The 12759-nt window shown below is 39.9% G+C and overlaps 1 long non-coding RNA gene across 1 annotated transcript in view; it reads left to right on the top strand.

Moving 5' to 3' along the window:
• LOC129203020 (uncharacterized) overlaps positions 1–12269 on the top strand; it is a 52554-nt gene extending 40285 nt beyond the window's left edge. Inside the window, exon 6 of the long non-coding RNA XR_008575896.1 lies at positions 11365–12269. This is a non-coding gene — a long non-coding RNA (uncharacterized LOC129203020). The remainder of the gene's footprint in view (positions 1–11364) is intronic.
• The last annotated feature ends 490 nt before the right edge of the window (positions 12270–12759 follow it).

Consider the following 12759-nt stretch of genomic DNA (forward strand, 5'->3'; position numbering starts at 1 on the left):
GTGATGGGGTTCTGCAGCTTTGTAGCTTTGCTTTCAAATATATAATAACTACTTACCTAAAGGTAAAGCACTTTTGACCAAAGACTAATCTCACATGAAAGATTTTTTACCCCATCAAGAAAGCCAGAGTTTAAGAAACTCTTGTCTCTGTCCCAGGCTTCCATCTTCAGCCACTTGTTCCTCTTCTTGTACAACTGTAAAAAAATCTTTTCAGCAAGGATAATCATACTATTCGTGGGATATACTGCATACTGAAATAGCCTCTTATTTCTTTGAGTGCACTTTGCATCCTCTAGATCCTGACTGCTATAATACTTTCTCTTTTTCCTTTTTTGATTAGAAATGGATCTAAGTTAACATCTTGCAGGAGAATAACTGCAGACTGTTGAAAGAGGACGTATTCCTTACATTAGTTCTGAGCTTTCCTCCCACCCCCTTCAATTTTCAATCCTTTTAACTTGTACAAGCAGCTGCAGCAATTAAGATATAGATGGGGGAAGAAAAGTAAACTGGTGAAATGTGAATTTGAGCACATGTCCTTGAAAGTCCTTGTGGCGGGTCAATAATACTAGGAAAAATACCATGAGCTAAATCTTAATTCCTGTGGAGCTACACGAAAGAAACTTGCATTTGGATCCAAAAGGTAATATTCAGCTGCCATAAAGGCACTGTAGTTCCCATAACATTGGGCAAAAGATGTACGTGAGGGAAAAGCAACAGTAAAGGTATGTAAATCCAAGGGAAAAAAAAAAAATGATGTGTTATGTCATGAGAGGATTAAAGCCTAATGTCTCCTCCTGGCAGCAATGTGCCTGCCAGTATTGTGGTTAATGGTAGCAGACACGGTACCTTGCAAAGGTCAAGCAAGAAGAGTGGTTCTTGTCAGCTCCACCTGGCCATGGGGCATTGCAGCAGCAAACCAGGGGATCAACTGTGGACTCACTCAGGCAGGCAGACACACAGGTGGGTCCAGCTTAAGCTTGCTTCAGGTAAAACTCATGCTTGAATCCATGCAAACAAGTAGACAACCTATGATGTCTCTAAATCACAGGTGAATAGGAGTTTGCATCTAGGGAGCATGGACTTGTGCCCGTAGGCAAAAGGCAATGCAGGCAATAGTCTATAAAAGCTCAAGAGATGGATACCTTTGAGCTGTCAAAAAATTTTGTATTTTGTGCCGCTGACATCATAGCCTTGAAGTGTTAGAGGACCAGAACAAAGCTTACAGCAAGCTTTCCTGCTCAGCTCACTTCAGAGCCTAACCAGCCATTCCTCTAATCTACTTCAGATATAGGGGTAAAATTCAGGCCCTTGCTAAAGATAAAGGAAGATTTGCTATCTCAACCCATGGACTCCGAGCTTCACCTAAAATACACAGGTTGTCAGGGATGGATGCAATGGTCTAAGGTATCCTACGTGAATTTACCTCAGTTGAAAAAAAAAATAAAACTAACAATTTTTTTCAAAAGTGCTCACGGAATACTTCCAGACAGAAACAGAAAACCAAAGAAACTGTGAAGATATATTTGGATGTGGGCTTTACTGTCTCATGGTGAACCAAATCTAACATTTTTTTACATGGGCAAAACTACCATTTAAGTTGCTGGGAGCTTTGCCTAAGTAATCACTAAATAAGGTCTGCGGGATTTGGCTCTAAGTTTATGTTTGTTGCTGGTTTCCAATGAATGGGTTTTGCTGAGATACATCACTTCAGTATCTAGCAATTTAATTCATTTACAGAAATGTGTAAATTCCACCAAATAAGCTGTATTCAGGCAGGTTATTTTTTTTTTCTATAGCCTTTGTTTGGCCTTAATAGGCAGGCTATCTCTTGCATTACTAAACAGATCGGACTCCAGGAGTATTCTCACGGGAGAGCGGAGCGTTGCAGCCTCTGATAGCAAAATTCCCAGCCTCTCTCTGCCCCCTCCCTTTCTCCCCTAGGTTAAGCAGCTGTAAAAAGCTTAAACCATTTCAGTGAGGCAGATCTGCAGTAGGGCCACACCGTACCTGATGAATCTGTCAGTCTCCTTGCACAGCTGTTTCCAAAGGCTGTCACTATATTGCTGGGCCTTAAGAGCAGTCTTGTTGGATTGCCTTTGCACTCCTTCTCCCTTAAAAAAAAAAAAAAAAAAAAGGCCTATAAAGGTCAGACCAAGGACACTTCTGCAGCAGGCTGCTCGGCTCAGCCTGGGAAGTTACCTTATTACTTCTCACTTTTTACCTTGTCATTTAAAAGCAGAGTGAACTTTATACCCTATCAGAGAAAATATCTCCAGTGAATATACCTGAAGTAGATGTACTGTCAGGTATCAGGTTGGGAAGGAATCTACAGCTTGACAAGATCCTTCCTGCAGCTGATGCTTTATCCACTCATATTTACTGCTGGGAACCATCATCTTCCCAACAGCTGCCCAGCCTTTGCCTTTGGGCGATATGAACCCACTTTCAGGAACTATTTTTATTATTATTTATTATTGCTATAGTGCCATAAGTGTGCGTGATGTTTTCCAGACTAATTAAGAAGACAGTTCCCTGCTCCAAGCAATTTGCAATCTCCTTTGAACAATAGTTTACTGCTATTGCCCTCCAAGCCAAGCTCTAGTTGCATAATTATAGATAGATGGAGAGACAGAAAATGCACAAACACATATGGAGATAGCACCACAACAGAGAAAAAAATTAACTGGTTTGATCTGACTGATTCAGTTTCTGAGGAATATACAGGTATAAATCTGACCATGAAAACTAAAAACTTTCCTAACAGGGGAACATTTTGGGCCAGCACTGCACATGGAGTAAATGAGAGTTATCCTCTAGAAATCAATAGGCACACACCTGGAAAATTTGCCCCTTCGATGGAAATGTTTGTGGGAACGCTGCTTTGCCTTTCTTCCGCTGACACTCATTGCTGCAGGACATGGGTTGTGTGTGTGAGAGTGTGTGTGTGTGTGTGTGTGTGCAGTGGGGGAGCTCCGGCGGTTTTGGGGCTTCTTTTGGCAAAGGGGGTGGGTTGACTGAAGTCTTTAGGTAGACAGCAAAGGTTGATGGGTAATTTTGCATAAGAGAAGTTCACAATTTAAACCCAAAACCACACCAAAAGCATCCCCACCAAACACTACAGCTAATCTTATTTGCAGCAGAGATTGCTTTTGTTCAACCTGGGGAAGAAGCAAGTTTGTCTGAGAGCCTCACTTTAATACTTTCATCTCATAATAGAAGATTTACAGGTATGGACCCAAACCAGTGTCGACTCCCTACTAGTTTAATGCAAATTAGGAGATGAATACTCATGGGAACAATACAGGAATGCTTCCACATGACTTCCTCCCACTGAATTGCTGATATAAGGCCCCTCTATAGAGTATAATACTGACAGCAGGGAAAAGTTTCCCCTAGCCTCCCCCCACCCCTTCCTTCTGAATAAAGTTATTAAAGTAGATCAGACTAATTAACAGTAGCTTATCCCTATTGATTGAACCAATCCCTGTTGTGGAGGTGCAGTAAGAATGCCTTTACTTTGTTGTGAAAAACCTGCATTAGGGAGGACAGTATAGTTGGTTGTTTAGTGGTTGCTCTTAGGGATTTTATCCATTATTCTTTATGTCTCGCGGGCACGTTGAAGCCATATGTGAAGGTATGTAAACATGCACATAGAGGTATCCTTTGCTGAATTGGCTTTAGTTGATGTCTGGATATAACAGGGAGAAGTATAAAAGCAAACAACCGCCCTTACAATGGCTCTGCATGTTTTTCTTCTTTTAGTATTGAATATTTAAAATGACTTGCATAAAAATCACCTGATGATTTAGTTTAACTAATATATTCTAAGTAAAATATATTAGGGAATATTAGGAGAAAGCTTAGAAGCAAAATGTTCTTGGTTAAAAAAACCTTAACATGATAAATTATTTTGTTCTAATACCACTAAAATAATAATCTAATTGCTTTAGGTAACATACGTCTCTACAGTTTGCTTGTAACCCTGTGTTGGTTATAAATTTACATTATATTATTGCTGCTTATACTTCTGGCTGTAGGATGATACAAATGGCTGTATATTTTCCCAACTAACAGCAGCTTATTGTGGAACAAAAGAGGAAAACCAATCTGCTTAATGGCATACTAGGCTTTTTTCCTCTTTCAAACAGTATCACTAAACTACTTGGACACTGGAATATTTCAGCATTCGGGTAATGTAAAACCTCTTTTCTCATCTCAGCTTAAAAGTGTAACTAAATAGATACCAAAGGATTTAAAAAAAAACCAACAACCCACCATGCTATTTGCAAGCTCATTGTTTGTTACAATTTGTTATTCAGTTTACCAACCAGAATCAAAACATGATTTTTCCTGCATTTCTTTTTTCCTATTTTTTCTTGGCTGCTATACTTTCTGCAGTAAAGTAATATTTTGATGCTCCTTAAATATCATACAAATTTTCCCCTTTATTCTTAATCCTTTTTTTTTTTTTATTAGGACTAGTCAAATGCTTTTGCTGTCTGAGATGTGAAGAACTTACTTACACAAACAGCCATTCAAATTCCAGGCAACTCTCCCACTTCTGAGTATATATTACTAATAAACACTGAAGTCAACAGGGTTAGGTGGCTGTTGTTTCCTTGGATTTTCCTGTTTGTTGGCTGGGCTTCATGAGCAAAATGCATTTGGGATGGGGATGCAAAGCTGCCTCTTCTCCTTAAGGGCTGAGTGTCCAGGCAAGAAGTACTTGTGAGCCCCCCGGAAAGCTGTGTGTGCCAGCCCTGTGTGTAAGCAGGAGATCACGCTGGGGCTGCCTGGAAAAGGACAAGATGCAGATACACCATTAGGTAATGCTAATGAGCCCTGAAGACTGATGGGACTGGTACAAGGGGCTTCACATCCTGGCTCTGGGGTCTGCACAGCCGAATGCTGGGAAAGGATTATACCGTCCTGCCCACACCAGGTTAGAGAGGGTGAATAGCTAGTAGGGTGGGGTTTGGTCACGGGACCACCCAGCATGCATGCTTCAGCAAGATTATAAACTATTTGTTAATCTACAGTTCTTTTACTACGTCATTAGCTGCACATTGCACTGTGGGAAAACGTTTCTGGTGCCCAAATGGGAGACAGAAATGAGTCCATGCAGTTTGCCCAGCAGCTGGGCATCACAGGCTGAAACCTGGTGTTGCAGGCAAGCATGCAAATAAGAGAAGGGTGCCCATATATCAGGGTAAGTGTAAAAGCAATTCACAGACAGATTTAGCCTTTTGCCTCATGAATGATACAATGACTTGTGAAGATTTGTAAGCTTGAATTCATGCCTGTTTCAGCATTTAGACCAGATCGGACCTCTTTAAATAGGAATTTAATAAGTTTCTAACAGTATATAATCAGAAGGGCTGCACAAGCCCAGAGATGTCAAGCACAAGCTGCTTGTGTCTAGATCCTGTCCTGGTATCTATTCCAGGTGCTCTGAATATGGTGTTTGCTGCTGTCCACTTAGAAAACCTTGGAGCAGCAAAGTGCTGGCTAAAAATGTGAGGATATGCATTATTAAAGCTTGCTGAGTCTGGCTGCACCACACTGCCCTGCTCGTTTCACTCGCACTGCTGCTTTATTAAATTTTGTTATATTTCTATTGAAGTGTTTAACAATAGACCATGCTAGAAGTTTGTATTGTTCGTGGGGCACAAAATAAAGGCAATCCCTTGCTGATCCTCTTCCAATATTACATTAAGCATCAAACTAACTTCTCTCATATGTAGCTCTTCCTTTTGTCCTCACCTCAAGGGGAATATAATCTGTGTAATCCAATGTTTGCGTTGTAAAAAGTTCTGTCTATAGTCAGCCTGTAAACCAAGAATCATCTTTAAAAAATTAATCTCTTAGCAGTTTGGTTTGGCCTTCCAAGCAGACTCACATTTAAAATGTATATGCTGCCTTATTGCATATGAGGTATGGATTTAGACAAGGACACGCATTTCAAAACCTATACATCCCTGATTCAATTTGTCCCTCTTCAGTCAAACCCATGAGTCTATTTCAAAACTATCAAGGCCTTTCCCTAGCAGCAGGAGGAACTGTTAATCCTTTGGTTTCATGATCACCCTCTTTAAACAAAAAAATAAAGTAACCAAAAGGAGGAAAATTAATAGGCCAGAACGTCATTGTTGAAAAGAAAAAACAGCAGCAGCCAAGCAATGAATATGCAGACCACATGGCCAGCAAAAGAGATACTGTAAAAAAAAATTGTCATTCACTTGAGCCTTTACTAGAAGGAAACAGGTACTGCGAATTTTGCACAACCTTATGCTTCCTGTTGAACATTTTAAATGGGTTGAAAGGCATAGCAGACACCTTTGCTTGGATTCATAAATAGGCTCCCACCTCATATTAAAGGCCTGAGTTTAATTTGTTTAATATTCCCACCACTAACGATGCCTATTTAAGACATCCTTTTAAAAGTTTGTAACATTAATTTAATGGAAAAATGCCAATACCGCTCTAAGAACTCTATTAGATTTTCTCCCTGTTAAATTAATGTTACTAACTTTTAATGGATGTTGTAATTAGATGTTATTATTAACGGGAATATTACCCAAATTAAAATCAGACCCTGAGAGAGAGACAACTTAGGTTTACAAGTGCATTAAGCATTAGTATCTGGACATTATACATACAAACTGGTGGAGCCAGATGGCCTTTGCTTTGTTTTTCCCCTGTAACCTGCTACAGAACCAGGCACACATAGTTTTGTTAGCACATAATGTCTGCAAGAACAGCACAACTATTAATGCACCCACTTACAAAAGGAAGTGATGGTTTCTCCACCAGCTCTGGAGTAGGAAAGGGGAGCTCCATCTCCCAATTTCACACTCAATTTAAAGGGTCACTCTCAAACCAGCCTGATTGGGTTCGGCAGCTTGAAATTGATTGTTTTGGTTGTAAAGCTTGCCTGCCTTCCTAGCCAATTTAAAAAAAAAAAAAAAAAAGAAAGAAAAAAAAAAGACTGCTAAGCTACTAGCTTATTATGAGCTGGAGAGCGGTGTGAGAAGGAATGTCATGAATTCAAAGCTACTGAATCCAGCCTATTTAGGGCAGGGGGAAAATGACAAAAGTGCTGTTGTTTGTGAAAGGTGAGAGAGACAGTCCTTCCTTTTTCTTCTCTACATTTACGGTTCTGGCCCACTTCACCTGCAAAATTTCTGCCGTATGTTCTTTCCACACATGTATGGGTTAGGATTTAGGTCTCAGTTGAGGAGAAACAGGACCGCTTTTACCAAAAGCTCACAGTTATCTCAGAAGCACCCTCCTGCCAGTTTGGGAGTATTTTTCCTTGTATTTCTGTGACAGCAATGGACCCTACATCGGCAAGCAGGAAAGTTCAAATGCTTTTGACATTACAAGCATATTCTGAGCTACTGTCCTTGATTTTAGACTCCTGTTTATTCTTTTAGAAAAGAAGCAGCCTGATTATATTTTGGAAGAGAAATGTATTTCATCAGTTTATGCTGTGAACAAGCTGAGTTGCTGTTCAGCAAATATGGGCTGAAATACGTGTTGCTTTAAAAACAAAAAGTTCAGATCCAGTAATAGCTGATTGTAAAATTTGATGCAGAAAAAGGAAATAAATGAGTAGAAAGCAAATTTAAGAAATTAAAGAAACGATATATGTACTTAAGGTGATGAAATATGACTTGTCCCATCCTACAAAACATACAATACAAATCTTTCAAAGACGTAAAAAGTAAAGAGGCAGACCTTGGGCATTGCCTGTCAGTGCTATGGTGCTCCCTTTGTATGGGCAATTCTTTCCTCATGTCAGGTCTGCAGTGGGATCGGTTTTCCTAATTTCAACTCCAATGGAGTTGAAGGCCCAAATTTCAATGAACAAATAAAAAGGGTTGGGTTTTTTTTAGCATTTTGATTGCTTGCTAGACCTACATAGTGGCAGCAGTTATTATTTTGGAATGTGTTGCTGCTGGCTCAGAGCTGAATCTACCAGAATAAGGATAAAGCTAATGGGTTGTTTTTCTTTGTAACTGCTTATTGACAAAATATAGTATATTCTTTCCAACGTGAAAAAGGGTTGTATGTTTCAATATGTATTTTTGTGGGGGCAGGGGGGAGAAAGCTAGGAATAAGCATTTCCTTTTTCTGTTTGGGTTGGGCTTTTGTCTTTTCTTGGCTCTACCACCCTGTTCTTTTAGTGAACAAAACAGAAAACATGTAGCAGCAGAAAATGGAGAAAGAGCACATCAACAACTCTCCTTGGTGAAAGAGATTTTACTTTTAGATTAGTCTTTCCTTTTTAAAAATTGTAAATGATTGTTAGGAAAAAAATTCTCAGTTAAATCAGAGGGAGGAAAAACCCCAATAAAAGAGGTAATGTCAAGAAAGTGTAATTATATCATAGACGTCCTGTCAGAAAAAGAAATACCTGTATCACACCCAGGAGCTCCTCAGTACTTGCCATTGTAAGCCTGGCAGCCATTTTAGTGCTAAACCATGACCCTTAGCTCCCTCTCCCCTCCACATCACTCCCACATCAAGGAAACATTTCCCTTTTACAGTAATCAGCATCTTCCCCTGGCAGACTTAAGAAGTATGTACTGATGCTGTCCTACAGTGGCCTTGAAAACATGTGACAAGGCTGAAACTTTTTTAAGTGACAAGAAATTCTGAAGAAAAATTTCACACACAGCAGCAGTTTCTACAGTTCCTTGACCACCAGCACTGCCAAATGCCCGTGGACATAAATACACTTTGTGCAAATAGGGGTGTGTTTCAGAAAAGGGGCTACACCTTTAGTCAAGTTCTAAAGCCAAAATCAAAGCAATGAAGTTATAGTGGTCTTATCCTAGTCACCCTAGTATTAATGTCATAGTAAATGGGGTGCTCTTGCTGTTTTATAATGAGGTTATCCATAAATATCTACAAGACGAAATTTAGCTTAATCTTCTGTAGTTATTCTATATTATTATTTTAGACACAGCTATTAAATAAATCACTATAAACAGATGTAAATTGAACAGCATTCAGAAACCAGCCTGGAATGAAAAATCATGTCTTTTAATATATTTTTAAACTTTCATCTCACAAGTGTCTGTTGTTTTCTCTGAACATTGCACCAAAGGATTCCTCAAATGCCAAATACTACATACTCATAAATGCTCCATAGGCAAAGTGCCTCTGCATTCACGTTATGGGCTTTATCTTTGCTGCTGCTGTGTTTTGGCTTTCTACCATTGGAAGGCTGGTAGATGTGAGAGCAAAATATGATGGATGTTTTGAGGAATGAGATATTATTATTATTATACGAATAATTAGATTATTATATAAATAATAAACTTTATCCTCCATAAACTGTGCACACTTTGAAAGGTGCAGGGAGTACAGGAGAAAGAATGAAAACATCACCCTTTCCTGTGACGTTTGTGTCTTTGAATATAAACTAGACAACCCTGTGCTGTGGTAGTAGATTGGGTGCATAAACAGATAAATTTTTAATCAGTCCTTCATCCTTTCTGTTACAGGATATCAATTCTTCCTTTTTTTCTTCTCGTAACATTATAGCTGATCAAGCTACTCCAAGAGTGGCCACCCCCCAGCCTGCAGGCTGGATGCAGATTGCTGGAGGCATGCTCCACGTGCTCCTCCTGCCTTTTTGCAGGAGCCTCACAGGTGCTGTGATGGACTAGGTTCTGTGCCAGACAGCATTTTCAGAAGTGCATTCCATACTGTGGCTTTAGGGACATGTGGTCTCGCCCACTTTCCTGTGGCCAAATGTGCATCCCTCATACCATAAAAAGGTAGGTTCCCCCATTGAAAGGCGGTTGCGCTTCCCTCCACATGGTGGGAATGGAGCGTAGATACGGCCTGGACCTCCTCTGGTGACAGCAGCAAGGACACATCTGTCACAATGACATCTCTGAAATGCAGGTACACCCTTGTGATGGGCACCTGGCACGTGAACTGCAGCCACCTGGGTTTTGGCCATGTGATGAATGAGCATCCCATTAGACGATTGTGGTATATAGGCCAAGAGGCTCCTCACTGAAGTCTGCTGGGCATCTCTGAACTTTGCAAGTTCGCAACAATCTCAGTGTGAATACAGGCTGTTTCTTCTCCCTTCTACACCTTACAGGGGAAGAGAAAAACAGAAAATGATAGAAATGGGAAAGAACCTTACAATAGCGGGGCTTCCTCTCTTTTTACGTTCGCTTCCAAATGACAAGCTGTCTACAAATCTTTTGCCATGCTTTTTACTTCCTCTAGCTGTCTATCCCCTATGTGAAGAGAGAAAGATTTATGTGGTTTTTAAAGTGAACCTAGATAAATTTCTTTAAACTCGGTGACCTCTGACCCTACCTTGTCTTATCCCTCCCCTTTTCACTCAAAGCCAAATTCCTGTTGACTTGAATGAGAGCAGGATCGACTCCTTAGTTAATTATGTCTGTTAATATTATGTGACATATTAGATTGCAAGTAAAATGCACGAAGATCAAAAAGGAGCTAGTCAGCACGGGTAAAGGAAAAGGCATTGACGTGTAGAAATCGGTGTGACTGGAGCATCCCTCTCATTTGTGCTCAGGCTCGGAAAGCGTGGGAGGAGGTGATTTCTCAGAAGTGATGCTATGCAGACCCCTTTCCCTACATCCTCCGTTCACACGGATTCAGTGAGAGGACATGTGCAGGGTTTCAGGGCTTCCTCTGGGACTACCAGGCATTCCCTGCCAAGGGTCAGCAGCTAACAGCTACAGCTCGGAGAGCGTGGGGAGATATCATCCAAGGCACAACAGTATGAGCCAAAGCTAATAAACACACTGGTATCTGAAGAGGATACCTTGTCACTGATGCTCCAACTTGAATCGTAACTAGAAAAAATAAAAAGAGTGGTGAACAATTTCATTTTAAACTCATAGCATTCTTGCAGAATTCAGATATTAGGGAGATAAAAAGCTCCTCATTTCATCAAAATTACAATTTTAAAAACATATTCCAAAGAAAACTACGCATGCAGGTAAAAATCTCTGAATTCATGGGACTCTGGATTGTCAGTCTGCATGGGACAGACCTTAGCTTTTCAGCTGTATTTTTTTTTTCCCCTCACTGAAACCAAAAAGTTAAATTCATTCATACATACACAAATCAGGAATTTTGTGAGGGACACCAGGAGCCAGAAAAGTTAGCTTTGATCCACTTTGAAGCTCTTGTGCTTCTGTTAGAGCTGGCATTTGTAGTGCTTGAAAGGATTCAGATTTTTTACTGTATAACAAATGAGTGAAATCACAAGCCCATCAGGGCTGTTATCAACAAATCTGGGTAACTAGTGAAGAACTCAGCACTGCTGTACCTTATTAACTGTTCGCCTCACTATAGGTGACAACCATGGAGTCCGAGAATGCGAGAACATGTCTTCTACTGCCAAGGACCAGCTGACACCCACGGAGGCACAGAATGGGAAAGGCTGCACGCACCAAAAGGGAGGAAGTTTATAAAAAGATTTTTGTTTTCGTTCATGCTGTGACCTAAGTAACGTCCCAGTTTAAACATTAAACTTGTGGTCATTAACTTGTCACAGTGATTTCTAGTTTAAAACTTTATAGTAAAATAAGAGTTAAGAAGGCATGAAAAGGCTCATTAATTGATATGATAAAGCTTGCTGAAATGTAACACTTTCCACACTTCATATAGCTAGAGACAGTAATTTTAAGTTATACTGTTGAAACTACATGTGTCGTTTAAGCCAGTGACTGATTCACATGATGCCTTAAAGATGAGACTATGTAAAAAATGCATTTCCAAGAAAATAAAATATCAAGGGTTTGGTCCCTCTTTTGCTAATAATAAAAATATTTTGTGAAAGTATAGTTTGGACTTAGAAAATGTAGGAGAAACAGGCAATTATATGATGCTCATTAAGTTGCAATCTGATGTCTGTAGCAGATGATTTACGCAAGAAAATTGACCATGTCTCATGCATCACTATTAATTTTTACACTTCAAAATAGGCACGATTTAAGCCGAGGCCAACATACTCTCTTGACATTGATGTTATGTTACTGCCAGTGTTTTAAAGTAAGTGAAATTACAGCATTTAATTTTCATTAAAAATCTGAATGTGGCATCATTCCAGAGCTAGTAAAATTCATTCTAAATTTTGACTGAAAGTAATAATGTGCATTTTCTGTGGGGTTTAATCTTTTCTTCTGAACGTGGTATTTTTGTTTCCATCTTAGTACACATACTTTCAACCATCTTCATTTTTTAATGATCGTGATATACCAAACACAGTATATATAACCCACCTCATATTTAAGGGAAAATGGCAGATAACAAAAAGTCAACATTTACCACAACCTGTTTTCCTTAGTTAGAACAATCGAGCATAATGGCACTTGGGTTTTGAAAACTGGAGATTGCCAAAGTAGATGAGCTGCAGTATTGGTCTTGTTAGCCCCTATCACTCTCCTCGTAATTACCCTTTCTGTCCCAGAGTATCGAAGGTTTTGTTGAGAAATATCTGGATTCCAAATGAATCACTCACCTTTGTCTCAAATTGCCTGTAGGACAGACAGCAGCATCCCAGAGCAGTGGGCGGTCTGTGCCTGTGCTGTTTGAGCAAGAGCTGATAACTCCCAGCATGTCTGCACCTCGTGCTCAGCAGTTCCTTACCTGCACTACCAGCGTAAGGCAGAGTCCTGACATTTTTTCCCTCCTCATTCATGCTCTTTATCCCAACAATTCACAAGTAGACATTGCACCTGCAGGCTG

This window comes from Grus americana, chromosome 2 (genome assembly GCF_028858705.1).
Source record: "Grus americana isolate bGruAme1 chromosome 2, bGruAme1.mat, whole genome shotgun sequence".
NCBI classification, from domain to species: Eukaryota; Metazoa; Chordata; class Aves; order Gruiformes; family Gruidae; genus Grus; species Grus americana.